The 27870-nt window shown below is 39.5% G+C and overlaps 1 protein-coding gene across 12 annotated transcripts in view; it reads right to left on the reverse strand.

Annotated features, from left to right (window-relative positions):
* Positions 1-27870, reverse strand: part of FOXP1 (forkhead box P1) — an 875723-nt gene that overhangs the window by 718446 nt on the left and 129407 nt on the right. For 4 of the 12 annotated variants that reach the window (XM_086938902.1, XM_086938894.1, XM_086938898.1 and 1 more), the window contains exon 3: positions 18613-18676. The exons of the other annotated variants lie outside the window; for them this stretch is intronic. The gene's annotated coding sequence lies outside the window, so the exon portion shown is untranslated. The remainder of the gene's footprint in view (positions 1-18612; positions 18677-27870) is intronic. 12 annotated transcript variants of the gene reach the window in all.

The raw sequence follows: 27870 nt of genomic DNA on the forward strand, positions 1-27870 counted from the left end.
ACGCAACATATCGCGTTACTACGTAATGTCCCTTAAGACGTTCTGCATTAGCGCACCCGGAACGCGAACCAAGGCGGGAAACGTAAAGGCTCGGAATCGACCCGAGGCGCAGCGCGGAACGCGGAACGTAAGCATAACAGGTCATGTGACTTGTTTATAAAACTTTTCATTGTTCATTTTACTTTTAGTTTCCTAATGATGGAAAGCTTGAGCATATGACGTAAAATAAACACTTTTCATTGGTTTAGAACATTTTCTTTTCTCAAATGATGAAAGTCCCACCTTCTTTCCTCACTCCGACTTTCATTTTTATGAGAGAAAGACCTGTTTTTGTTTGCTAAGACATGGCATTTGTAGTAGCTGCAGCTGGTGGATCTCCACCACCTCCACCACCACCAAAGAAGAGAGGACCGACTAGCCAGGTCATCTTCGACCAGGAAGAAGAAGAAGAGGAAGACGAGGAACAGGAGCAAGGGACAAGTGGCTTTCTGAAAGAAATGCCAAGAACGTCCCGTGTGAAAGTGAATTTTATCTGGCAATTTTTTTCTTTCTCAGATGAGGGGAACAAAGTTTTCATACTAAATTTAAGAATGTGTATTGGTTCCTACTTATAAGTTTCTAGAACATACACAAAACCCAAAAGCTCTTTTCAGAGCTACCTTAACTTAGTGTACTCTTTTGAAATTTCGAATGTACCTTTTTTCACTTATTTTCACCTATATTCGCTTCCCGGTACGCTAACTAGTTTGCGTACCGGCAGCTAACCACGCGATAAAAAACAAATTTTTTTTAACGACATATATGACCCTCCTGAGCCACCCTCAGAAAACTTAGGGAGACAGGATACGTCTAAACTACCCCAATCTACCGATTCTGAACATTATTTACCCTCCATCTTGTATCTCAATTCTACCGAAACACAAAATGGAGGACTCCCGTAACGCTGCAAGTTCGCGTACCGGGAAACACACTGACAAGCACTCGCTCAAAAAGGTGGGAAAGTAATTTACAGAAAAACAACTGGAGACACTTTTACCAATTAAACATTAGCTCATACTACATACCAATCCCTACCATTTTCACAAATATTGTTGGAATAGTATTTAGCCATTTAGCATGTAGAACTCTCTAAAATCCCTGAGGTAAATTACTTCACAAAACATATCGAAAGTGTTGGAAATGACAACCAATTAAAAGATTACTTTCAATTTCTACTATTATATCATGACATTTCATTGGTTATGTACCTGAATATATATATATACAAAGAGAGAGAAACACACCCATTTTGACTACTACTTCGTGAAGTGCATAACAACAAAAAAACAACTGATAACTTCAACTTATATTTAAAAGGTAAGATATTATTTATAAAACTGAAGTATGTTCTGTACTGAAAGCTAATTAGAAAAACATTTTCTGACAGTTATGTTCTATCACTCTGTAATACTTATAGAAAAAAATAGACTTCTCTGTTTTAGTTATGGCAGGGCCAGTCCTAGGATTTGCGAGGCGCTGGGCTAAAAAGGAACGTGCGCGACGCCCCCTCCAATTTACATAAGTGGCCCCTTGCAAGGAGAACATTCACAGACACTGAGGGGGCCCCATAGTCCAGCATTTTGACGCCCCCACAGTTTTAACTTTTACTCCACACGCATTTCTCACACCTTCATAGGTGTGAGAATTGATTGTGGTCTAAAAGTTAAAACTGTGGGTGCGCAAAAATGCTGGACAATGGGGCCCCCTCAGTGTCTGTGAATGTTCTCCTTGCAATCGAGGGAGCGTCTCCTTCTCCCTCCCCTATACCTCCTGACACCATTCATGGGAGGCCCAAGGAGGGGGCCCCCTCCAATGGACCTTAATTGCAGGCGACACCTTTCTTTATGATAGATCTCCAGGAAAACAACAGGACACATCACCAGTACGTGGCCCCATGCTGGTGGGCTGAGTGCGAGACCATGAGCGGCAGCACACGCTGCCCATGCCTAGCGCCAGCCCTGAGTTAAGGATAGAGTTAGACTTCTATAGTATAATTCAGAATTGACTAAGAGTTTATTTGATAATTTTCTTCATATTTCTACTTCCAATTTGATACCATACACTGCCCAAAGAAAAAACACTTTTTAATTAACCAAACTGCCTATCTGTACTGAAACCCAACAGTGCCCTATCTGTACTGATATATTTTTTAAAAATTCATTTTTCAGAATTGAAAATGGAAGAACAACAAAACAACATGAAAACTGAAACAGAAAAAAAATGGAGACAGAAGTTGACATGGATTTCTACGACGACACAATAAACAATGAACTTGTGCAATGTGTAGATGCAGTAGATTTTCTACTGAAAAATGAAGAAAAAAATGATCACGATTTTTTAGATTTTCTTTTACATTTTGAAAACAATCTGAAAAATAAATTTTTATTTCTTAATTCAAAAATTGTTTGACACATTATTTATTTTTATATATATATTGAAAACTAGTAGCAAATGTATTATAACGTGAAGTCAGACTTAAAATATACTGTGCAACTTTTTGGTGTTACATACTAGCTTTGTTCATAGTTACTTACTTTCTCCCACTATATAATTCCCAATGTGTATTTAACATCTCTTTATATCTCCTGCCACCATGTTGTTTCGGCTTTCCAGACAGACTATGGTATGAATTCCATATACCACAATAACTTCTATAACAACAGGCAAGATATTTACAAAGGAGACGGCGTTTATTAAATTATAGACTCTGCATTGGTACCTACATGTAGCTACGTAAATAAAAAAAAACAAAAAAAAAAACAAAACGAACAATCAATAAACATACAATAAGTGAAAAGTCAATCATTCTTGTTTCCTTATAGTACGCTCCCCAGACCGCTTTCCGGTACGCGAACTGAGCGCACCCCACGAAAAAAACAAAAAATTTTTGGGGGGACCCGCGGGGCACTTTAATATCCCCCTCATCAATCCTAGGGGGTCAGAAGGGATCTACCTTGCCCCCTTTCCTTTATTTCCCCCTTCGTTTTGGCCTCCTCTTGTCTCTCGATCCTACCGAGAGACAAAATGGTGGCCGCTACAGACTGTTTAGAATGTTGACAGACACCGGAGAGCCAATCAGCTTCGCTACGCAAAGCTCCGTTACGCGAAAAGTACGCGAACTGGTGCGCTATCCAGGACGCTGTCACAGATATATAAATTTTTTAAAACGTTAATTTCTCAAAATCCACTGGAGCACATATATTGAGACCCAGCAAAGGCACATCGGGCTAACAGTCCCTACAATTTTGCAAAGTTTCGTGCAAATCCATTCAGCCGTTCGAGCTAAAAGTGAGGCCAAACGCCCTATGGAAATTAACATGGGAAAAACGCGTTTTGGGACCTCCCTTTTTTCTCGGCCCCCCCTTGACGAAACCCCCCCAAATTTTCAAGGGCTGCTCAGAAACAAAATGTGCCATTTTCCTGAAAATTTCAGCCGATTCCGTCCACAAACGCCAAAGTTATTAGACATAGAATTTTCAAAAGTCCCATAGGAAAAAAATCCTAACTATACGCCAGTAGGTAATATATATATATATATATATATATATATATATATATATATATATATATATATATATATATACACATACATACACGCACACACACACACACACATACATGCTTCACTGCCCAGACTAACTGTCTCCTATGGCTTCATTGAGTAACTCATGCCTATCATGGATTCAAGGGCCACTTCACCCGTCAGGGAGCCCACTGACAGTGAGGACTGACGGTGGCGGCTGCCGTGTTTGGAGTAGGACACTTATGAGCCAAGCGAGAGCATGAAAAACAATATTGGCAGCTCATGAACAAGTTGAAAAAGGATCATCGCAACATAGTTTGTGGTTCTGATAAAGGGGGGAATGTAGTTATATGGCCCCAGGAACAATATATAACAGAAGCCAACAAACAATTGTCGGATCCCACTTGTTACATGAAGACAAATTTGAAAGACTATGATCTAGCTAGAGAGAAGTTACGCAAAATGCTCTTCAAATACAGGAGGGAGGGCTTAATCTCTATGCAAGAGTTCAAATTTCTGCACACCGAGCTACCTATTATGCCCAGATTCTATTTAATCCCCAAAGTGCACAAGGGGATGACTCCAGTCCCAGGATGGCCGATCATCTCGGCAATAGATAGCATTGGTGAACATCTCGCCCAAACTGCAGATTACTTCCTACAACCTTTGGCATCCAATCTGCCAACATATATTAAGGATACGGGACATTTCCTACAGAAGATCAAAAACACCACATGGACAGAAAATTCCCTACTAATAACATTGGACATTGAAGCTCTATACACGAGCATAGAGCACTCCACCGGTCTAAAAGCTTTGGAATATTTCTTAGGCACCAGACCAGCCAACTGCTATAACCACAATAAGATGTTAGTAGAATTGGTTAAGTGGAGTCTTCATCATAATTTTTTCATGTTCGGTAGGGATGTCTATTTGCAAAGGAGGGGGGTGGCCATGGGGGCCTGCTTTTTCCCTAGCTATGCGTGCTTGCATGTAGGCTATTGGGAGAAGCAGGTCCTCATGGGGGAACACCTGACCATCTTTTCCGAATGTGTGGAGCAGTGGGTCAGATTTATTGATGACGTGTTTTTAATCTGGAGGGTTGATGAAGCTAGTGCGTTAGATTTTATTAAGATGTTAAATATGAATGTTTACAATCTGAAATTTACGCACCATATTAGTAAAACATCTGTTAATTTTTTGGATGTAAAAGTTAACCCAAAGAATAATCGGTTGGCAACCACCCTTTACAGAAAAGAAACTGCGGGCAACTCCACGTTGCACGCAAGTAGTGCTCACCCGAGACATACCATTGATAATATTCCGTACGGAGAGTTACTCCGAATTAAGAGAATCTGTAGTGATGCAGAAGAAAGAGACAGATGTATTGAAGAATCCATCAGTAGATTCAGGGCCAGGGGATATAATGACAAAACCCTAAAAAAAGCGGCCACAAAAATCCAAAACATAACTAGGGAATCCCTTCTGTCACAAGATAAAAACATTTTGAGCAAAAGAGAAAGTCCTGAAAATTCAAACATCAGGTTCCTTACAGCGTTCAGTTATCAAGACAGACGAATAAGGTCTATCCTAACTAGGAATTGGCCCATTTTGCAAACAGATGGGGTCCTAGCAGGAGATCTTCCAGCCAATCCAATTATTACGTTTAGGAGGGGACCCTCCTTACGTAGTCATGTCTCCAACCCTTTCCCAGAACTTACCATACAACCTACTAGGTTACCACTTAGAAATGGGTTTTTTAAGTGTAACAGCTGCCGGGCATGTAAATTCGGGATAAATACTTGCTCATATACCACCCCATTCAGTCCTACTCCCCTTCAGATTAAGGGGAATTACAACTGCAGCACTGAGTATGCAGTATACGTCCTGACGTGTACTTGCGGCCTGAGATATATCGGGAGCACCCGGCCAGCAGTACACGCCAGGATATTACAACACCTCCGTGCAATTGTCAACAACGACAGTGCTTATCCTGTCGCCAGGCATTTCAGAAAAGTTCATAACAATAACTTGGAGTGCTTGAATTATTTCGTGTTGACATCAGTTCCCCAACCAAGAAGAGGGGGAGACAGGGATAAACTTTTGCGCCAGATGGAGTAAAAAATGATATTAGAGCTCGATACTAAGGCTCCGAATGGGCTCAATACCACGGAAGATCTTTATCATTTTCTCTAATTTGTTTGGGACATTTAGTTGATGGATTCATACTTAATACTGATTTTCCGATCTTCTTTCATTTTGTGGATGTACTGATATAAGTTTTTCGCCTCCCCCCATTGTTAATTCCAGTCTATTTTTTCCCTTCCCTTTTTTTATATATTTGCACTGGGGCTTACTCAATTAAGAATGGACTAGCTTATGTTCTATTTTGAGTTTAACACGTGGTACTATGGTATTATTAGCACATCAAAGATAATAGCATAGAGATCTACCAGACGGGGTGTAAATCAAGGAGAGCAATAGGGCTGCCATCGCTATTTGATGTCCCTCATAGTCTAATTAGGAAGGACAGGGTTGCCATCATTTAAAGATGTCCCTGCAAGATTGTTAATAGTATCTATCATGGTCTTTACGGTACTTGTATTTATATTATTTGCACAGAGTGTATATGTTTACAGATTTTGCATCTTTTAATATGTGTATAGGGTAATTTTTTAGATATAACAATTAATTTTGTATCGGAAGTTTTTAAGTATTTATACTTTTAAAACTATAAATGCCTTCTTTGCACAGGGTGATAGATTTACAATTTGCACGATTCTGCACTTTAAACTTTGCACTTTATATGCTAGACTGTTTAGACCACATTCATGCATTTATGCAGATACAATCTTGTTTCAAATTATTTGAATTTAATCAGATAAACACATTTGTGTGCATTTTCATTATGAGGATTATGATATTGACAGCCATGCGTTCAAAGATATACAAAAAGACCGTAAAAGTATTTCTTCTATGCTCACTGTTGTCACATGGTGTGTATTAGCAATTTAAAAAACCAGGCATTTTGGGTAATGTGTGACTGTGAACAAGGGCAACCGCCCGAAACGCGTCAGTCTCGTTTGCTGCCTTTGCCTTAAAAAACAAAGAACTTGCCTTGATTTTGGGACTCGTGTCGTCTTCTGTGTCTGGGACTCCAGATTCCAGTTGCCGTGCTCTGTCTGCATATATATATATATATATATATATATATATATATATATATATATATACACATACATACACGCACACACACACACACATACATGCTTCACTGCCCAGACTAACTGTCTCCTGTGGCTTCATTGAGTAACTCATGCCTATCATGGATTCAAGGGCCACTTCACCCATCAGGGAGCCCACTGACAGTGAGGACTGACGGTGGCGGCTGCCGTGTTTGGAGTAGGACACTTATGAGCTTCAAAACCAAACCAGCTTTCCTTCCAAAGTAGTTCTATTGATTTAGATAGTCATCAAACCAAACTCCAATCAGCACCTATTTCCACTTTACCACGTTCTCTATGCTTGCCTTATAGGCATAAGCAGGATCTCTTTATCACAGCCTGCAAGGTATAGTGGTCTCTGTTCTGTCTAGTCACTGGTCTTTTGTCTGACCTTTATATTCTATCTTCTGGTTTTATGCTAGTATTTATCCCATTTTTCAGCGAAAACTGCACTTTCATCAATGGAGGTAACCTGTGTAGAGCTTTAGCATCATCACTTATTAAGGCTTCAGAATCCTACAGCAATTACATTTCTTATTATACATTCATGAAATTCAGTGAATCACAACGGTGGAAGCATGCAGGGTCCCCTCTTCTACTGTCTGCTCGCCCTGGTGCTAAACACAAATGTTGAGGTGGTAGCTATACCCCTCCTCGTACTGAACTGAAATCAGTCACTAAAGGCATTCTGAGAGTGGTAAGTAATTTACGACTTGCAGCGTGTCCTTTGTGTATTGCAACTTGCATTTTTGTCATTACAAAGCTCTCCACAACACTGGCCATGCCTACCTGAGCAAGCCGCATTCACTTCCCACAATCTTCCTGGCACCGGTCTCTCATTAGCAAATACCCTACGCCCACAAATGAGTAGCAGGGGGCCATGCCTGGTCCCTAAAGCCTGGACCAACATCACACACATAAGACCTTCCTCCTCTCTTCTTGACTTTTCGAGTAAGCCCTCAGGACAGGCCTGACACACCTGCTACAGAGCTATAAAAACACTGATAAAATTCCATGGAATACCGTACCATACCGTACCATAACATAACATAACACAAAGCCTGTAATCTTGTGAATTGCAGTCTTTGAAACTTCGAAAATGCATTGAATATTGAGCACTGTGTTTGTCTGGGAGGTGGCAGAATGGTGGTGGTGGCACCAGCGACAGTGGTGGTGGGTGAGAGAGAGGGCGTTAGGGACAGACAAACAGACCGTTTGCATTATCCGCACTAGTTCCAAGCCCATAACCAGAAGGCAGTACTGGTTATTGTAAGTTTTACACAAAATGAAGCTTTAATAAATATAAATTGACATATGCAGACAGTCGTGGATTCATTGTGTGTCTTCCTTGTTTCACAAACCGCACACTTGACTACGCCTATAATTCTTAACGCTTTAGATGCCTTTGCGCTACCCCCATAGGATCTAAAATTCTATCATCATTTTATCATTAGATTCATTTAGACAAACCAAATTTCGAGGAACTTAAAACAATATGTCAATATTTGGAGGTTAGACAAACATTTCCCTGACCTATTTTTGGCCTTGACTCTTAAACAACTCTTTCAGGCTTAACAAAGTGGTCTTTGCTCTTTCTTCACAAAAACATAGGTTTGAGCAAAGTCGAAGAAACAGGCCCTTTTGCAAAGGAAGCCTGTTATTAACTGCACAGGTCTTGTTTGTTTTCTTTCGGATTAGTTCTGAGAACAGGTTGAGGAGTAAACAAGACAGAACCCCCAGAACAGGAAAAACAGCCTGTCAGTAACTTCTTTCTTAAAGGGAAGCAGGGGAATAAGAAAGAATTCGGCGAGAGAGAACTTAGCGATAAATCAACTCTACCAACATTTTGAAAAATCCTGTTTTTTTTAATAATTTACCAGGCAGCAACTAATTTTTTGTTCATGGACTGGAGCATTTATCAGTGGAGACTCATAAGTGCATCCACCTTCACACATGTATTGTGTTGCTGGACAAAATGTGTACTGTGTTTCACACCCCTACACCACAAAGCGCTTTTTCGACAGTTGAGTAACTGGAAAGTGTATGTGGATGGTTGGACGAATGATAGTTTGCAATTTGGCTTTTATGGGAAGTGTTGGGTAGCACTGAAAGGTAACCCAAAAAATACATATCCATTTTTGTAAGTTTTACTTTCTCTTGCTTAAAATACACAAAGGAAAACCAAGAAAGGTAATCTACTCAAGCACTTTCAAGCTGTGTCTTTGTTATGTGTGACTTAGATACATGGTGAAAGCAATGTGCTCTCACGGTTTCATGCAGAAAATCTTTTATGCCCTTCGCCAAAATGTTTGATGACACAGAAGTAAAAAAAACTTAGATACAGCATTGCAAAGGTTTGTTTCCAGTAAGACTTGGTCTAACAGGGGAGAGTCAACTGTAAAACACCTTTAGAAAAACGTGCAGTTTTAAGTATGTGCATCTGTCTAAGTACATACAGTAAGGCAAGTCAACCGTGGTAATTGCACTCTAGCCTGTGATTCCTAGCATTCACCTTCATGGTGCTATATTGCAATATTAAAGTTTTACTATAGATATGCGCTTATATTGAATCCACAATATTGATCACCACTGTGTCGGCAAGGTAGTGGAAGTGTATACAGAATACTTAGTCCAGTAGAAGAAGGCTGTGAAGCCGAAACGCGTAGAACGTCCTATTTTTTTATCTGTGATGCACTGCGGGTGTGCTAAATAAATAAATCTTTAAGTTCTTACCTCTAGAGTGGTGCCGTGTATTTTTGTTGAAGCAGAGGATCAATGTGGTGCAATTTGATAGAATATTTTGTCTGTAATTCTCCATGTATGCTTACCTTGACCATATAAACTCTCATTATGAGATGCTACTTAATTCCCATAGGGCCAATGAAAGCAGTTACCTTCCACATCAGAATTCTGAGATCTTCTGAGTTTCTTCTTCTTCTTCCCCAGCTTTTCAGAATCAGATGCAAAAAGAACAATTGATGGACAGAATGCAGACAAATGTCATACATTTACCCCAGTACAGAGATCTGGTAAATCCATCATTTTTTTGCTCACCATGCCATTCCAGTTTGGACCCAGCCATATGCAAAATCAGTCTTGACCCTGGGCCCAATGGGAACAGTCCAGCCCGAACTGCCAGGCCAGGTCCTCCCTGGACTGGAAACAAGCATCCTAGGACTTGATTCGGGCTTTCAGCCCTCATCAGCCAGGATAGCTTGACTCCTGAGGCATGGAGAGCATGGGACCCACGTCTGGGCATACCCGTCCCACTTGGGGTGACAAATGCAAAAAAAACAATTGATGGACAGAATGCAGACCAATGTCATACATTCACCCCAGTACAGAGATCTGACCTACATCCATTGTTTTTTTGCTCACTATGCCATTCCAGTTTGGGCCCAGCCATAATCAAATCAGTCTTGACCCTGCGCCCAATGGGAACAGTCCATCCTAAATTGCAAGGCCAAGTCCTCCCTGGACTGGAAACAAGCATCCTAGGACCGGTTTTGAGCTTTCATGAGATTTATGGTCACTCAGAAATTTCGAGCACTGAAAACAGCCAAAATCTCTAGGTGAAAGTCTGGGGCAACTGCGGAGTTAGCGGGATAATTGGACCCAGAATTACTGAATCCCAAGGTAATGGATAATTTCTTAGTAGACCCTCAGGATCTAGCTCCTAAGCGCTGGAATTTCTCTGCCCTCAGTATCTGTAAATCTGGGGGTGAAGATATACTGGCTCATTTGTAGGCCCACTCGTAACTGTAGTTGATATAAGGAGAGATTGATGTTATGAACCTCGATATTGTGATAAACAACCACCTTCACTACTGTATTTCCTATCTTTTGAAGTTTAGCTGGAGGTGCTCGTAGTAGCGCCTGACCTTAGCGTTTTGATAATTTCTTAGATTATCTTTTGTCATGCATTTGATTGTTGGGCACTGAATTTAGATGTAGGGTCCAAAAGTCAGGAAATGATTAAAGTATATCAAATACACTTTTCAGGGCTTTTCCCTTTCCAGTTACAATGTAGATCTGTGGGCTTTACTCTGAGAGTTTGGTGGTCAAAGGGGAGAATTAAGAGAATTTTTCTCCATGTCATCTTTGTACCACAAGATCTTCCAACTAAGTTTAATTGCACTTTTGTGAAAAATCAATGCTTGTATTCATTTTAGTTAAATGCACTCTCTGTTTATTGGCTTTATTTATCACTTCTATCTAAGGGTAAAAGCTAATTGTTAATACTTAACTGGTGGATGCTTAATAGAGGTATGCCTTAAAATGCTAACTTAATGTGGTATAAATTAGTTCCACCAAACTCTTGCCCACTTGTATTTTCTGAAGTCCCTAAACTTTGTCCAACTTCGCATAATGCAGTAAAATTGACATAATCCTAATTGGCATATTTAATTTACTTATAATTCTATGGTACTTGACAAACCCAAGGTCTGTAAATTAAATGTTACTAGTGGATTGCAGCGCTCATTGTGCCACCCGCTAAAGTAGCACTAAAAACATGTCTTCAGGCCTGCACCTGCAGCCTGAGTGAGTAGTTAAAAACCTCAATTTTAACCTCATAACAATGTACTGTTTGCCAGGCTTAAACCTTCCTAAAGTCATTTTTCAGTGTAGCAAGGCTGGCTCTCTCATAGGGAAACACTGGGTTTCATAATTACACAATATACAGCTTAATTTCAGTTTGGGAACTTCTAAAACAATGACTCAAGGACTCATTTTAAATATAATAAAAAAATTTAATTAATGGTAAAGTCGTATTTTATATTTTCAAGGACACTTTTAGAAATTTATGATTTTCCTACCTAAGCCAAATGGGCCTTGCTGCCATTGTCCCATATCACCAGACTGTTGAATGACTACCCTGTTGTTAGATGTGGATTTCTACAACTCAACACTGGACCTGCTCCTACTATATGAGTGGAGATTGAACCACCATATATCACTCAACAGGGACACCCTCCCTATAGTGTCCTCACAGTGGATCTGGTATTCACAACTGCCTAAATGTGTCCTAGTGCAAAAACCACAGGTGATGGACAGATTTTGGTATCCCTGCAGGGTCACTCATAGAATACACTTTTTTTGGTTTTTCTTTTTCTTATCTTGCACCGCTCACACTTCACTTATTTTTGATAGTTGGCAGATGCTAATGATGAGAACCTGAGGATGCAGGCGAGTACCAGCTTGTAAACCTCCCTTAGTGTTACTCACCGCGAGGCACTGCCAACTTTCTCTCACCTATTTTCCTCTCTCCTGTTTTCCCCTTCTTTCATATTCGTCTGTATACTGACGGGAGGGTTGACCAGCAGCCACAATACCACATTTTTTAATTGAAGCTGTGATCTAGGACACGTTTAGGCAGTTGTGAATACCAGATCCACTGTGAGGACACTCTAAGGAGGGTGTCCCTGTTGAGTGATATATGGTGGTTCAATCTCCACACATATAGTAGGAGAAGGTCCAGTGTTGAGTTGTATTAATCGAGGGGGGGGGGGGAGACCTGTTCTGATTCGTACCCCTTTGGCTCCTAGTTGTTGTTAGATGTGGATTGCTCCCAAACAGTGAACAAAAGGCTTGGGTGTGGAGAGGTGTTTTTCCTCCTTGAGCAGGATGGCATGTGGGATTGTGCCCAGCCCCTTGTTGAGCTTCTGAGTACTTACCTCTTCACTGGCAGATGTAGCTCACACCTAGGCCTGCCTTCCTAGTCAACTTTGTTTCAAATCCAGCGGGAGGGGGAGCTGCCCCAGAACTGGTCTGGAGTGGCCCCATGGCAGGATTTGCCTACTTCTATAGCCACACCTCTTGGTGGGCACCGGCAGCTCTGACCAATGGAAGAAAGGCTCTGCCATGTTCGATTTAGGTAGAGGGGGCACTGTAAGGTAGTTTACAGTAAAACACAAAGGGAGTGCTCCAAAAGTGGTTAGGGCTAACCATGAGAGCATTTACCTCATTGGCTAGGGAGTGGCCAGGAGTTTCCCCTACCCACAGGCAGGAACCCGGCATAAATGTGGCATCCCCGTGCCATCACCGTGCCATCCTCAGAACTCTCCTGAACCTGTGAAGAATCAGAAGAAGGACCACCCTGCTGTCTGAAACACAATTAAAACTTCACCTGCTTGCCTTGAGCCCAGGATCCTAAACGTGACTCCAAGGGTCAGTTGACGGACCTTCTGTTTGAGCTACAGGGACACAACAAGCTCTCAGAGGCCTTTTCTGAAACTGTCCAGCTGACAAGTTCCATCTGAACCTTCCCTGGACCTTGCTGATGGGCTCTGCTGCAGTGAGTCTTGATCCCTATGTGCTAGGTCTTTGGATACTTTGCTGGTGTCTAGGTTAACTCCTACAAATGTTTCCTGGGACTTTTTGTCAACATTTTGCTCTGAGAACTGATGGGGGACCGGGAACAACATGTCAGGCTGATCTGATGAAGGTGCAGAGCTGCTGAGCTAAACATTCAGGTTGATCCAGCTACATTCTTATTTGCAGCAGCAAATCTGATAGAGCTGGACTTTGAGGAGAAGGTATCTAGAAGGTATCAGCACTTGCAGAGCCCTCTTCGGCCTGCAACTTTGCTCTATCTTTCCTAATCTCCTCTTCCTCTCTCTGGGACACACACACAAGTGTGAGGTACACACAGACACACACACCCACACACCCACACACACACACACACATTGCCTGTTTCCACTCCATGGAGGTAAAAAGTCCTTAAATCCAGACTGAAGCATTTTGGTACAAAACTCTACAACCAGACACAGTTCTAATACAAGGTCTGATTTATTAGACTTGTCACTGTTAAAATACTTTTTTTCACATACGTTTTTCTTCACATCATCTAGTAGCACTTGAGAATGAAATCCCCCTATATGCTAAGAAGTAATGCTCATCTCATATGCGCGGGGTTGCATAATGAAAAATAATATATATAAACACTTACCATTACACCAGGTTCAGAGTCTCTGCTACTTGCTCCTCTGCTGCTCATCGGACTCAAGGAACAGGAAGCCAGGAAGAACACCCAGGTTCCCCTGACCAATGACAATGCTGTAATAAAGTGCTGTGTTTGGTTTTGAGCATCCTTGTTTGATGCTCAACTGGGAAATGGGGGCCTGGACATATTCTCCACACAGGCTGTAATGCAGCCTGCATGGAGAATGGGGAAAATGTGCATGACTGGTGTGGGCGGACCGAGAGAGCCGACCAAACAGTCATTGTGCACTTGGGAGTGGGAAAACCACTCCTTCCGTGCCCTGCTCCAAGAGCAGAGCAGCCCTGCCCACCACCCGCCCGCAAAGGGAAACATAAAAGGATAATAACTCGAAGTTATAATCCTTTTATATTTTCTTTTCTTTACACTGCTCAAATGCAGTTAGGCGAAGCTCGGAGTCGCCACTGCTGGAATGTGCCATCTCTAATTCATAATTAACATATGTCTTTCTGAATGCTTGATCAGCTAGGACACATACTGAGATCATGAAAACTTTTTTCAGACTCTCAACCATGACATTTTCATCCATTTAGACATATATTGATCAGTCAGGAGGATTACATCCTTTTTGACTTGGTACCAACTGGCTACTCCAATACTACTCTGTTGTTTTCCCCTCCTATTGCTTCATCTTTGGTTAGAACTACATAGGCATTTCTCAATTTCCACTCTAATCTAATATCTCCTGGCTGTCTCTCTAGTTCGTCTTTAAAACAACTGCCAGCAATGTTCAAACCACCTTACTTGACTATTTACATTCCTTTGCGGTGGAAGGTCCTCTCCTTTGTCATCCAAGATAACATTAATTGCTGTCGATAAGCTCAGGGCTTGTGATCCATAAATGGTCATAACAAACAGTCGACAGTACCCCACTCACCAGATTCAGCACTTTATTGTCCTTGATGGTTTCTCCTACTGTGGTACATTTAACTGCAGCTTTCTCAGTGTTTAATTCTACCCAAAGTGATTTAACAAGCTAACATGAGTGTCAAATCCACAATAGGAAGAAAAAGTTCAGTATAAGGCGAGGATAGCTCAATAGGAAGACACTTCGTAGACGAATTAGGAGTCTGCAAGGAAGCACAACAGAGACCAGAAATTCTTCCTGTTACTTGCTTTACTTTGTTAGGACCCTAAGAGAACTGTTAAATTTCTTTTAGCATAATTTATTCAAGGCACCTAAACGTTTTAAAATGCTGGTATTCATTATGCTTAGAACATCTAAATCAGATTCACATCTGTAAATCATTTCAACCCACATCTGAGAGCACCAGCCTTTAGTGCTCTTGACCAGTCTTTTAGACACCGCCTCATGCCTCCATTCATCCTAGAGGAAGACTCTTGAAAAACTATTTTCAAATTTCTTACAAGGGACAACACACAATTTAACACTTGATGCCAGGCTCCTTGTGAGTTATAAGAGCCTGAACTTGTTCTCCTTTCAAAGAGGCAAGGCCTGATATATGAATCCTTCTGGGAAGATTAGGCATATGACTGACACACGGTAGGCATTAGTAATCATAGGAAAACCCAATCTGTATACCTAAAGACTTAAACCACTGTTCATAACCATTCCACAGACGCAAACACATGGTCAAATGTTCCCTGCAGCATCGACCTACTATACTGACTCTTCTGAAATGACATCTAGCTATGTAACGTACTTATGAAGATTATATTTCTTTGTTCGTCATTCAGGAACATCTGAACAACATAGCAGTTCTGATATGTACGATCCCTATAATGTTGAATACAGAGTTCTGCAGCATACCTCCTATCTCACATATTGTCACCTTACTGCCATTATTGCAAAATTCTTCAGTATCACTTAAAATTGATATGAAAGTATGTTCTCTTGAATCCAGTACTTTCCTTTTAGAGTGTTATCATCATCTTAAGAAAATTGTAAACATGTATTACCTGTAAAGTTCTTTCCTTTAGTCAGTTGCTAAAATGCTTGGTATTTGATGACTGTTAGATGGAGTCCAGCTTTATTTAACTAAACTTTGAAAAACAACATACTTCACCACAAGAGCAGAGTATTTTTCACAAATGTTAATCACAGCAGCTCCTATCTTGGTCAATATGCTTGCCCTCATGGATAAAAAGCCTGCACTTCCCCTTGAATGCCCTCATCTTAGCAACCAAACATCTTTGTCACTAAGAGATTTTTAGAATAGTAATATTCAATTTTCTGTGTTCTCCTGATGGAGGAGGTGGAACTGAAATGTGAGTTTAAACTTTGGGATGGGGAGGCAGTTCATGTTGGACTATGAAGTGCCTATTATAGGAGGGATAGAAGCATTTCAAGCTTGAAAAAAACTAAGAAATAAATAAACTTGTAGCTTTGATACAGTCTAAAGGATCTGATAGAAAAACAGAATCTATAAGGATTTCCTTGATGAGGCCTCTGACTGTAGGTACTCAGCCAATAGTGTGCACTAAATAGTATGAATGCTCTATGATATTTTCAAAAACAGAGAAATCAAAACCACATTTAGACTTAGGGAACTAGAGTTTATCCTAAGACAAGGTACCTTGCCATGGGGTTCCAACACATTGAAGCAATGCCTGTTCTCAAAACTAACTAGAAATCAAATCATATACCATTCAAGGCAACAGGTTGATAAATACAATGTTCAAACTCGCAAGCAGACTGAGACAAATCTTGCTTCACATGGCTATGTACAAAGCAACTATGTTTGAATTAAGCCAATTTGAAGGGAATGATTATTTTGCCATTTGTTGTAATGCTATGCCAAAGTACTTGGTTTCTTGTGTCGCCTATCTAAATTGAAAGTGTTCATTATCCGACTAGTTGTATTATTTTGTATTGCAGCATTTATGTTGTGCTTATTACCTCTGTGCCGAATGCTGAAACCCTTACCAACACAAATAGCGAGCTACACTGTGGAGGATGTGTGTTTGGAAGGATGTGGTTTTTGTATCAAGCATAAGTGGGGACTGTTTTCATGTTGTGCAAGATGATCACCAAGTTATAGTGCAATGGGACTCAGCACCTAGCAGCGTGATGGGTGAGGGTATATAATAGATTGATGCACAAATTATAAATAGAAACCCCAGATTAGCCACAGGGGTAGCAGGATGTTGTACACCTATACACCAAAAAGGGGGACAATCGAAGGCTGAGTAATCCATGTGGCGACATGTGCCAAGCAAGATTGAGAGAGAATTGGTGACACACGCAGTGGCAAAGCACAATTTTTTTCATTTCATTGATTTATATATATGTAAGGCAAGAATACTGCCTACTGATTAATAATTATGGCCCTGCAAATATTCTTTATCCTATATACAGTCCAATTGATTATGTTCCCAGATCTTATACTGAGCTTCTTTTTTACTTTAAATATATAGGCAATAAAACATCTTCTTTTGAGATACTGTAGAATTTGGAACATTGAAACAACACATTTGTACATTCATTTGTACTATCGCAAACCCCTATTATAATGTAATTAGCTTGGCTTGCTATAAAAACAACTCCAACAGCCAGATTGAACAGCAATGGGGATAAGTGAAAACCAAGATGTGCACCATTGTCCATGACCACTACTCCTGAAGGAGTGGAAAATAGCTTGGAAATACAGAGCTATTAAACTAATACAGAAAAGGTTTCGACAAACCTTGTAAGAAGAATATCTAACTCTGGTGTTGAATGTTAAATAGTTGTAATGGTACCAAATAGTGCTTTACTGTAGCAATGAATATAAAATAATAATTAAGAGAATTATAAAAACAAATACTAAAGTTGTCCACTATGAACATTCTCTGATCCTCTGCATTACATTGTGTAATTGTCATAACTTTTTCTCCAAGATCGCCAGAAGAGGACAACCAACACAATTTCTGGTTAGTGGTAATATATCAAATAACTTTCCAACAATATTTGCACTACTACTATTTTTATGAAGACCAATTGATCCTTATATGCAAACACATATCCTAATGTATCCATCCAAGTTATCATATGTAAGCTTTTAAGTTAATTGAAGTGGCTTTATCTACCACAATGTGGAGGATCTCTTCCATGCATGTAAGAGGATAGTTTGAGATTTATTCATCTAACTCTGGTATACCCATTAGGTCTGTAAAATCAAGACATTGTTTAATTTATTAGCAATGGGCCTTTCTTCTTTATTTCAGATGTTATTCCATCAATACTTCAGGATTTCCCTGACTTAAAGGTGTGTTCTACTAGTACCTAAAGCAGACTTATTAGTTCCCTTATGTAACTTATTGGCTTCCAATTCCTTTAACCTTTCTTCAAGTAGTTTCACACTATGATCACCACCATCTCAGTACATTGCAATGGCAAAAACAAAGCCTTTTGGTGTATGGCATGTTTAATTCCAATCTCACAATTATCTAAACCCAAATTTGTCTTCCCTCTCTAATTCCAATAAACTGTTATTCAAACAATCTTGTCTCTCAGACTGTTTCCTTTCATTTTTTAGCAAAATAAGATATGATCAAACTTCTGAAAACACAATGTGACACTTCTTCTTTACCCAGACTTCATGCTGCTCCCAAAATAGGACCAAACAGTGAAGGGAATGGTAGCTGCCAAATTGTGGTAACACAATAACTGCCTCATGCTGAAATTATAGAAAATGCTTTATGAGGGCAAGCACTTCAGGTTGAGTTAAAACTATTTCAAAGTACTGACTTCACAATAACTATGGACATGACTTACAACCTACCATTCATTCCCACTTTTTCTCCCTCTCACCATCACAGCTATGTGACCTAAAAGTATATTACTACGCTTGATAAGATAGCAAAACAAAAGTATTTCATACCTATCTTTACTGCAGAGTTGAAGTGGCTATCCCACTACTGGTGGAAGTCATATTCCTGACAGCCCTGTAGGGGTGATGAACAAGAAAAGAGTTATATAAAACAAATGCAACGCCAGAATGGGACTAAGTAGATAGAAAATTAATTAAGCAGAGATTCCTTCTAGAGAAAAGAAAAGGGATGGATAGTGAAGCCTCTCCTATTCGCTGGGACAGAGATTCCCACAATATTAGAGGTTGATGAGCAATTTGGCGGGTGTGCCCTACAGGTAAATTGAGGATTAGAGATTGTTGTATGCAAAAGTCCCAGTCCTCAGAGGTAACACCTGAACACACTGGGGACCAATAATGAGTATAGAAAGGAATTCACCATGGAACCGTACATACCAGAATAATGATTGAAGCAAAATAAACAGATCTGTAAGATTTAACAGTGAATAACCCTCCTTTCGTTACAGTCTTCGAGGAGGTTGAGTCCGCCTCGGTGGCACTGTCCTACTGAGGTGGGGAGAGGATTCCTATGATGAAGCATGACACTATCAAGTGTGTGAGGTTTCCTCTTCCATTAAGGATGGCCATTCTTTGTTAATAAGCCTAGGCTGAGTTTTTTCTTCTCAGGATAATCTGAAGACATATTCTGTATCAACTTATAGCGTGAAGTACACTACACAGTTTTTAAAATTAGTAGCCACCGTACCTAATTTGTGCTGATATAATTAATTTATCACTACAAAACTGGCTGATATAGAAAAGAAATACTGACAATTGACTCCATTCAATGAAGTTGGCCACCACCTCAACAAACGTCTTCACTAGTCCATCCTCAAGACACATCCTTAACATCACATAAAAGAAGATCAGTGAAAAGATTATCACAAAGGAATGCCACTTCCCTATACACCAGGGTATTTGGGTTGTATTCTACCCAAAATTACTAAAAACAAAACCATCACCCAACAATATATGAGGTGTTTTCATTCACTCAATATTTCAAGGCTTCTCTGTAAATTCTTATCTTGAATGAAGAGGTAAACTTGCTACCTGCCAATTATTTGCAACCAAGAATTCCCTACTGTGATACAAAATTTGAAATGGCAAAAGATTACTTGCATACTGCATATTAAGGAAATTAGTAGTGACCTCACAATTAGTTCATTTGTAAGGATACTCTTTATTCATAAATGTATGATACTAGCAAAAACAATATCAGTAACCTCCTGAAGATAAATCATTGATGGCATTTTCTTAATAAGCAATGCCTTTGGTTTCATAATTAACACAGTGTGCCCAGTGTCCATTCTTTGGATTCAAGCATCATCTCAAAGTGCACCCCATGTACTCCAATGTATATTATTTACCCAAGGACCAAGAGCCAGGCATACAATATAAGAGTTATTATCTCAATGCACCTAAAATAAAAAGTGCCATCTGAACATTACTTAAAGTTGCAATGAGCTGCAACAGATTACAAATGCCTTGCAGTGTAGCCATAAAATTACAATTATAAGATAACTTGAAAGGTAAAATCAAAACCAGGCCTCCAATTGCAATATATAAGCATTTCTGACACTCAGAGTAAAATTATCAACTAACTCCAGATTAAGAAGATCAACAATAGACCTAGCATTCCAGGTCCCCAGTGTGATTTCTGTTTACCCCTCTAGTGTCAATATCCAACATGAAAGGGCAGATACACACAACTATAGGGAGATGTCAAGCTGTTGCCACAACACACTCCCTGTGCCTGAACACCATCTGCACTGTGGTACCTGATTCAACTTTGTTTGGTCTCAAATGAACAAATAATGCATTGAGGGCAACTTTCAGTTACCTGTCCACATAACTATGGAGCAGTCTGTATGAAAACCTCTTAAGGCAGAAAGATACTTTTGTTTCTGTAAAGCCTGCTCCCTTCCACCCCTGAGGTGTAGTTCTTTTTCATTCCACCTTTATGCTAGTACCAGGAAACCATTTTTGGTAGTATTGCACTTCATCAAATCAATCAATAAATAATGTGTTGTCTCTGGCTGGGTTTCACTAGAAGAAATAAAAAAAATCCTGTAGAAATAGAAATAGACTACCAAAATACACTCATTGATATTTGTAATGACATTAGGACCTTTGCTCTGAGGGAAAACCAGATGGTTTATATTGTTTCATAAATAAAGAATGGGGCTAATAGATCACACAAAACTATAACAATTTGTTTTGCAAGAGATGTTTTATGGAAAATGTCTTCGCTTCTGTATCTTTATTTAGAGTGGATTTGTTCCATTTCAACAATTATAGTGCACACTATTTTAATCTGTGTTATTTTAAAACATAAGTGGGGGAAATAAAAATTGGAGATTCATTGACTGGCCCTAATTTAAAAAAATGAAAGCATTCAATCAGAAATGGAAGTCTCTATTAACTCCAGAGGAGGAAAGAACCATTATTCTCCCTTATACAAAGTACAGAGATGGATCTTGCTGCTTAATATTTTGCACAAATGTTGTATTAAATAAATTCGGATTTTCAGGTATCAGAGTTTTTCTATGATACATGTGTAAGTGTGCTTCACAGAGAACAACTACTGAGAGGTAAAGTTCTTCAAGCAATAATAAGTGACGAGTTGGAACTTGAAATAAAGAACAATAAGGTCAGAATATCATAGGTTGTGGGTCAAGTTAGAAAATGTATGTAAGAAAGAAACAAGGAACCATTAATGGTGGTGTTAGGCAAGGATGTGTGCTAGCACCAACACTTTTTAGACTATATATTAATGGAGCAGTAGAATGGCTAGCAAAGTGTAACCATGATGCACCAAAATCAGCAGGTATGAGTCACCCATTTTAATTTTTGCTCATGACGCGCTTTTAATTTATTGCACCTCGCGTGGTCTTCAGTTGCTGCTAGATCGTTTTTTGTCCTTTTGTTGCACAAGGGGCTTTGAGATAAACCCAGATAGATTCAGAATTTATGGTTTTGAATCCCCATCTCTCATTTAGGGGTTAGTTAAGAATTGAGGGGACCCCTCTGGAGCAAGTAAAGTCCTTTGACTACCTGGGAGTGACACTTTCTGACAATATGACCAGGGATAAACAGTGAAGGAAAAGCAAAACTAAACGATTTTGCTCCAAAGGGCCACGGCCAAAGAGAAGAAATACAAGGCCACCTCGAGTGTGGCAGTTAAACGAACCCTGTATACATGGCCATAGCTCTCTCAGGGGCTGTTTATGGTGCTGAACTCTGGGGATGTCCAGGTGTTGCCTTGCAGTTCAAGAGGTCCCTCTTCAATCTCTCTAGAAGTATCCCTTTGAGCTCCCTACTATTTGACCTAGGACTTAAAAGAATTGAGCATGTGATTTTATAAAATGAAATTTAATGTATTGAATTCGAATTTGGTCTACCCCTGAACTAGCCACTTACAGGAAGTCTTTCGCGGAAATTATTAGGCTTGACAAGAAAACACATATTCCCTGGCTAAGGAAAATAAAAGAGAAGACGACAAAGGGCTCCATAGTAACATTAAAACAAGTCTTTTGGGAAAGCACTTTGGAACAACAATGGAAAGACCAAAAAGCGGGGAGTCTACCAGATAAAGATTTAAGTCACAAATGTGGCCCGTCCTTTTAGCCTTTTTTGGACAGAATATATCCAGCCCAGGCCAAAACCCTGTACATAAAATTCAGTTATAGAATCCTACCACGACATTATTTTACTTCTGGGTGGAACAAAAGTGGATTGACAACTTCTAATTGCCCCTTATGTCTGCAGAAAGATGAATCTATAGACCACTTTTTGTTGTTCTGCCCCACTTATGATACATCAAGTAAGAAATGGATTGTACCAGTGTGTAAGCTGTTGGGCATTGCCCATTACTGGTAGGCATCTAGAATTTTCAGATATGATACTAAGGAGGCAATAGTGTTTAGTGTGTCAAGATTCCTACTATGGACTTGGAGAATAAGAGCCCTTAAGTTAAAGGTGATATTGTAGTGGAATGCTTATCCCTGTATAAGGTACTATCAAGCAAAAATGCACTTGCACTTTATAATGATTTATAATGAAAAACGTTTTAAAAGCTTACCATCAGTTTTAATTTACATGAGGTGTATTTATTTATTTATTTTTTAAGTAATTTAAAGTAGGAAAACACTAGGCCAGTGGTATTATTTTAAAGGTTTCTAAGGCGCCAATCAGAATATCCCACTATAATATGGTGCAATAAGTATTCGAAGATACCAATACCAGCCACTTTCTATACAAATTTGGTCATCCTAAGTTCTTTAAAAAAATTAAACTAAAGGTCCTGAAATCTGCCGCAAGAGTATGGTACTGTATCAGATCTACGTTGGATATCCCATTTTATAGTGAAAAGGCCCCAATCTGGGATTCTCATACCACACCAGACTGCCTTAAGGATAGTTTAGCAACATCGCTAAGATCAGCAGGAATAAAGGAATGGGGTCAACTCCTGTTTCAGAATAACCTGCTTGACTGGGATACACTATCTTATCGCACAAACTTTACTCTTTCTAAATTCAAATACTACCAACTGCAGAGTTGGAGTAAATCTATCAAAGAAACTAAAAAAGGTAATACTACCCTGGAGACAAAGATGTGGACGCCTAATTCATTTTTGAAAGAAACTTCCTATTGGTACTGGGCCCTAATCTCGGCCGGGGAGGAAGATTTCCGAATTCCAGAAGATATCTGGGGAAAAGATCTGCCGACGCTGGATACAAGTAACATATGGCAAGTATCTATGAACATTTACTGGTCAATTGTAACTTCTGCCGCACTTAAAAGAAACCATTTGCTCACTGTACACAGAGCCAACTGGACCCCGAAAAGATTATCCAAATTTAACGGGGCCACAGTGAAGAACTGCCCAAAGTGTGGTCTACAGATGGCTGATGATTTACATATGTTTTGGCGTTGTCCCAGCTTGGATGTCTTTTGGAATGAAGTGGGTACTACCTTAGAAGGGGTATTTGGAAGACAACTTACTGTAAGTATGGACCTAGTTATTTTCGGGATCTCAAGAACAAATGTGGGAAGGCCTCTTACTAAAGTCCAAGAGAATTTACTTTTCATTCTGATTCTTTTGGCAAGGAGGGAGATCTGTGTAAAATGGATAACTCCGGTTCCCCCTACTCATAATGAATGGTTGGCCTCAATCTTGAAAGTGTTTAATTTAGATAAAAATAAGAGGCATGCCTCTAAAAGATATAGATTCTGGGACCTGTGGGAAGAATACCATAAGCGGTGAACTAAAGGGTGTGGTATATATAATGTGTATTTGAAACTTGAAGGCAACATTCCTGGTTCTCCAAAGCACCTCCTCTGTTCACGGTCCAATGATTACGCTATCGCAACAATGATGAGAAAGGCTTGTAAGAGTAGCAAAGATGGCTAGCTCAACCCACTATGAATAACCAAGCCATCTCCCTATAAGTATGTGGACGTAAGGGATTTCCTCTCTCAAGGGTGCCACGAATATCGAGAAGGATCCCTGAAAACTCCTGACTTTTAAATAGTTGCGTAATGAGGACTAAAAAAAAAAAAAAAAAAAATAAGTATTCGAAGAACGATGCTATAAGGTAAAGGGAACCACAACTCCCTCTAAATTAGGCAAAGACCTATACATAAGCAAAGAAACTCCTTAGCACAGTCAAAAATCAAGTTCTTTTCAGTTTTTTCAAAATTGTGCATTCAACATTCTTGCATTCAGAAATGAATTGCGTCAGTATCATCCGGTTGTTTCTTGTGAAGTTTTATTCTTGAACTCTCACAGCCAACACGTGTTTCGTCGTATTGGGAATGTAACCCATGACTTTTTCAAGGCTCTTAAGATATCGATCTTGTATCTTACAGAAGGACACATTATCACACCGTTGGAATGGCGAAAGCCCTGCACATGAATAAGAATATACAGAATTAAGAAGCCACACTCTTGACTTCTTTCACCGAATTGTACTGAGACGCAGAGATCGTCCCCTACAGAAACCCACTGCGGGTTGGAAGTATCACCGCAAAATACAAACGACCGCATAACTTTAAAGAGCCTTGAAAAAGTCGTGGGTTACGTTCCCAATACGACGAAACACGTGTTGGCTGTGAGAGTTCAAGAATAAAACTTCACAAGAAACAACCGGATGATACTGACGCAATTCATTTCTGAATGCAAGAATGCAAGAATGCTGAATGCACAATTTTGAAAAACTGAAAAGAACTTGATTTTTGACGTGTGCTAAGGAGTTTCTTTAATTTAAAGTAGGGTTTGCTTGTTCACTCAACGTAGGCTGTACACTGTGTGTCAGTTGTGTGAACGTTTATGGTTACGAAAATCGAAATAAAGTATTCAATTGAATTGAATTGACAGAAATAAGGAAGTACAAGGCAGTAAGATGCAATGATAATCACCAAAAATGTGGAAAAGCAAGAAGGCAAGGGTGAAGAAGTAAAAGTAAGGGGCAAACAAGCATGAGAGGCTGAAATATAAAGAATAATTTACATTAACTATATTGGGATTGAGGAGAGGCATTAGAAGAAGTGTAGTCAGCTAATGGTTGGGATAGCAATGTTAAGCTGAAGGAGGTTTGCTAGGCATCGTACATTTTAAGGTAAATCGTTCCAAAAGTAAGGGGCACGTACCTGAAACCTATGATGGTAAGCTTTGAAAGTGATACAAGCCAATTTGAATGTTATCCCAACTTCTAAGGGAAATGTGTGAATACCTCTTAGTGCAGATGCTATATTGTCTACAATGGCTGCAGACACCAGAATAAGTGTCACAGGATATAATGTACTTTTACTAAAGCAAACAGGAAATCTTTTTTGTTTGTGACAGCGTAAACCTGCCACATTCTAAATCAGGCCTTAAGTGTTTCTGTAGTAAAATCCTTAGACTTACACTAAAAATGTGCCAAGAAGTGTGGACTTGGTGCTCCAAGAGTTCTGTAGTTCACAGATATATGTTGCATGTTCTTTTATAAGGGGCATAACATCCTCACAAAACAGAACATTTGACAATGATTTAGAAAAATTTAGAAAATATTTGAACCAGGAAAAAAAAAATCCAAATCATCTGCGACTTTTTATCCTTTCAGTGAAAAAACGCATAATACAACTTCACAAGAACTTTCTGACAAGCTTCTAGATACAATTTTGGGGAGAAAACAGACAAGACCCGAAGAAGAACTGAAACTGATCTATCAGCTTAGAACTCTGCTACATTTAGTTAGAAACATCCCCCATAAGCACAAAAGTAAAAAACAAACTTTATTCAGCACAACAATGACATAAATGTACATACAACTTTTCCATACCATCTTTATAGCTACAATTTCATGAAAAATATTAAAACACATGAAAGTAAAGAAGTCCAAAAAGTTACAGATTTAGATTACCACAAAAGGTGCAAAAACATGTTATGTTTGTGAGGCGCACCTTTACCCTTTCAATAATATATCTTCCTGATACTACGTCCACCTCTGATAAAATTAATGACTGCTTGGCACATTTCAGCGGAGTCTAACTGCTTAAGGTATTGAAAGCCCAATTCATATGACTTAAAATTTATAGCACGTAAAATTGACACAAGGAATCGAGAGCATACTGTTTTATACAGAGAGCAAAAAGCACAAGGTGAGTTGAGGATTGAACTGAAGGATTATCAAAGGGGCAAAAATTAAACTATCAAACCATGAACCTTGATGCAGAAAAGCAAAATAAAAATGTAATGTGCTCAAACGTAACCTAGTTAGGTAAAATCTGTGTTGGGGGTTCTCTACAATCGTTAGATAAAAGTCGAACTCCTGTCAGGGAGCTAGAGCAAAATATCTCTCCATTGAGGCCATCCTTAAGGTGTTAACTTGGCAAGAGCGCTGACAGTGGTTGTAAAAACGTGACCTTATCCAAGCTTCCATCACAGGCCCTAGTTATTCAGGACTATAATACAACTCAGGTGCCCTGAGGCTTGAAACAGTGCTCTTAAAATAGGTTAGCCGCGTTGTCAAGGGCCATGCAATCAGTGATTATACTTTTAGTGCGACCAAGCTCACGCAATTGCCATATTTTTACCCAAAGGAAAAGGGGAGCCAGCCCTAAAAGGTCTTCCAAATAAGAAAAGCCAACCTCAGAATGACAAAAAAGAGTTTCTGTGCCTGAGAGCACTGACAGTAGTCTTCGCAAAAAAACAATTTTGTAATTTATGGAGTTGATTACGATTTCAATACCCCCACACACCCACTCCATAGGAGTCATTGAGATTAGATTTAAACAAAGTCAACGTTTCTTTAACTGGCCTATGCCCCACTGTAGATACTAAACGGAAAATCCCTTCAATAACTCTTGAAACTTGAAGCGCTCTTAGTGACAGCAAAGGTGCCCTATTTAGATTGGGAGACGAAAGGAATACCTTAAAAATTAAAACTGTCAAACACTTATTCATTTGGTCTAGTTTTTGGGGCACTATAGACTTCAAAAAGTGTGATTGATCAACAGCGGCCCATTTGATACGAAGACCACTACTTGCTGAAAAGGTATTCAGAGGTATCTCTGAGGTCGTGGGCACTCAATTGATGACAATTAATATCAAAAAGGGGGTTTATGGTCAATTAGGTAAAATATTTAATTCTGAAATTAAACAACTGTAATCTTCTGAATCTGTAATAAAATCAATGTTTCTCTGAGCGCCATCCCCTGTAAAAATTGGACAACCACCTTCTTTCTCTTTTCAGTCTCTGAATGTGAAAGAATGATAACAATCTACTCTCTGCCCTTTCATCAGGTTCACCCTCTTGTCCCTTGTGCACCTAAAGAAGATTAGATATTTGCACCAAAATTAACTCTTCTAATTCTAATTACTTTCTTTGCTTGCATTAAGTCATTATTGTGCAACCTTCTAACTTAGACCCAGCAGATCTAGGCAACTATGGAACTGACATTTTATTACAAGCCACACCTACACTCCAAACCCCCTGTGAATTGAAAAACATTATTGATTCTGTCCAAATGAATGTTAAGTCCAGAATCAGTAAAGAGTTGGTGGTGTTATCCACCACTGATCACTGAGAATAACGGTGGATGATGGCAATGTTGGAACTTTGTCTTTTTTATATCTGAGTGCTGCTTTCCCCAGCAAGATCATCTCGCCTTACCAGTGGACTTTGGGCAAGAGGCATTCCTAACTTGTTCCCTGCTTTTTAGTCAACCACTTGAAATGTCCCTCTGGCATCATCCGTTTTGCTGCTATTTTTCAACTTTTGCAGA

The sequence above is a fragment of the Lissotriton vulgaris genome, chromosome 9 (genome assembly GCF_964263255.1).
Source record: "Lissotriton vulgaris chromosome 9, aLisVul1.2, whole genome shotgun sequence".
Lineage (NCBI taxonomy): Eukaryota > Metazoa > Chordata > Amphibia > Caudata > Salamandridae > Lissotriton > Lissotriton vulgaris.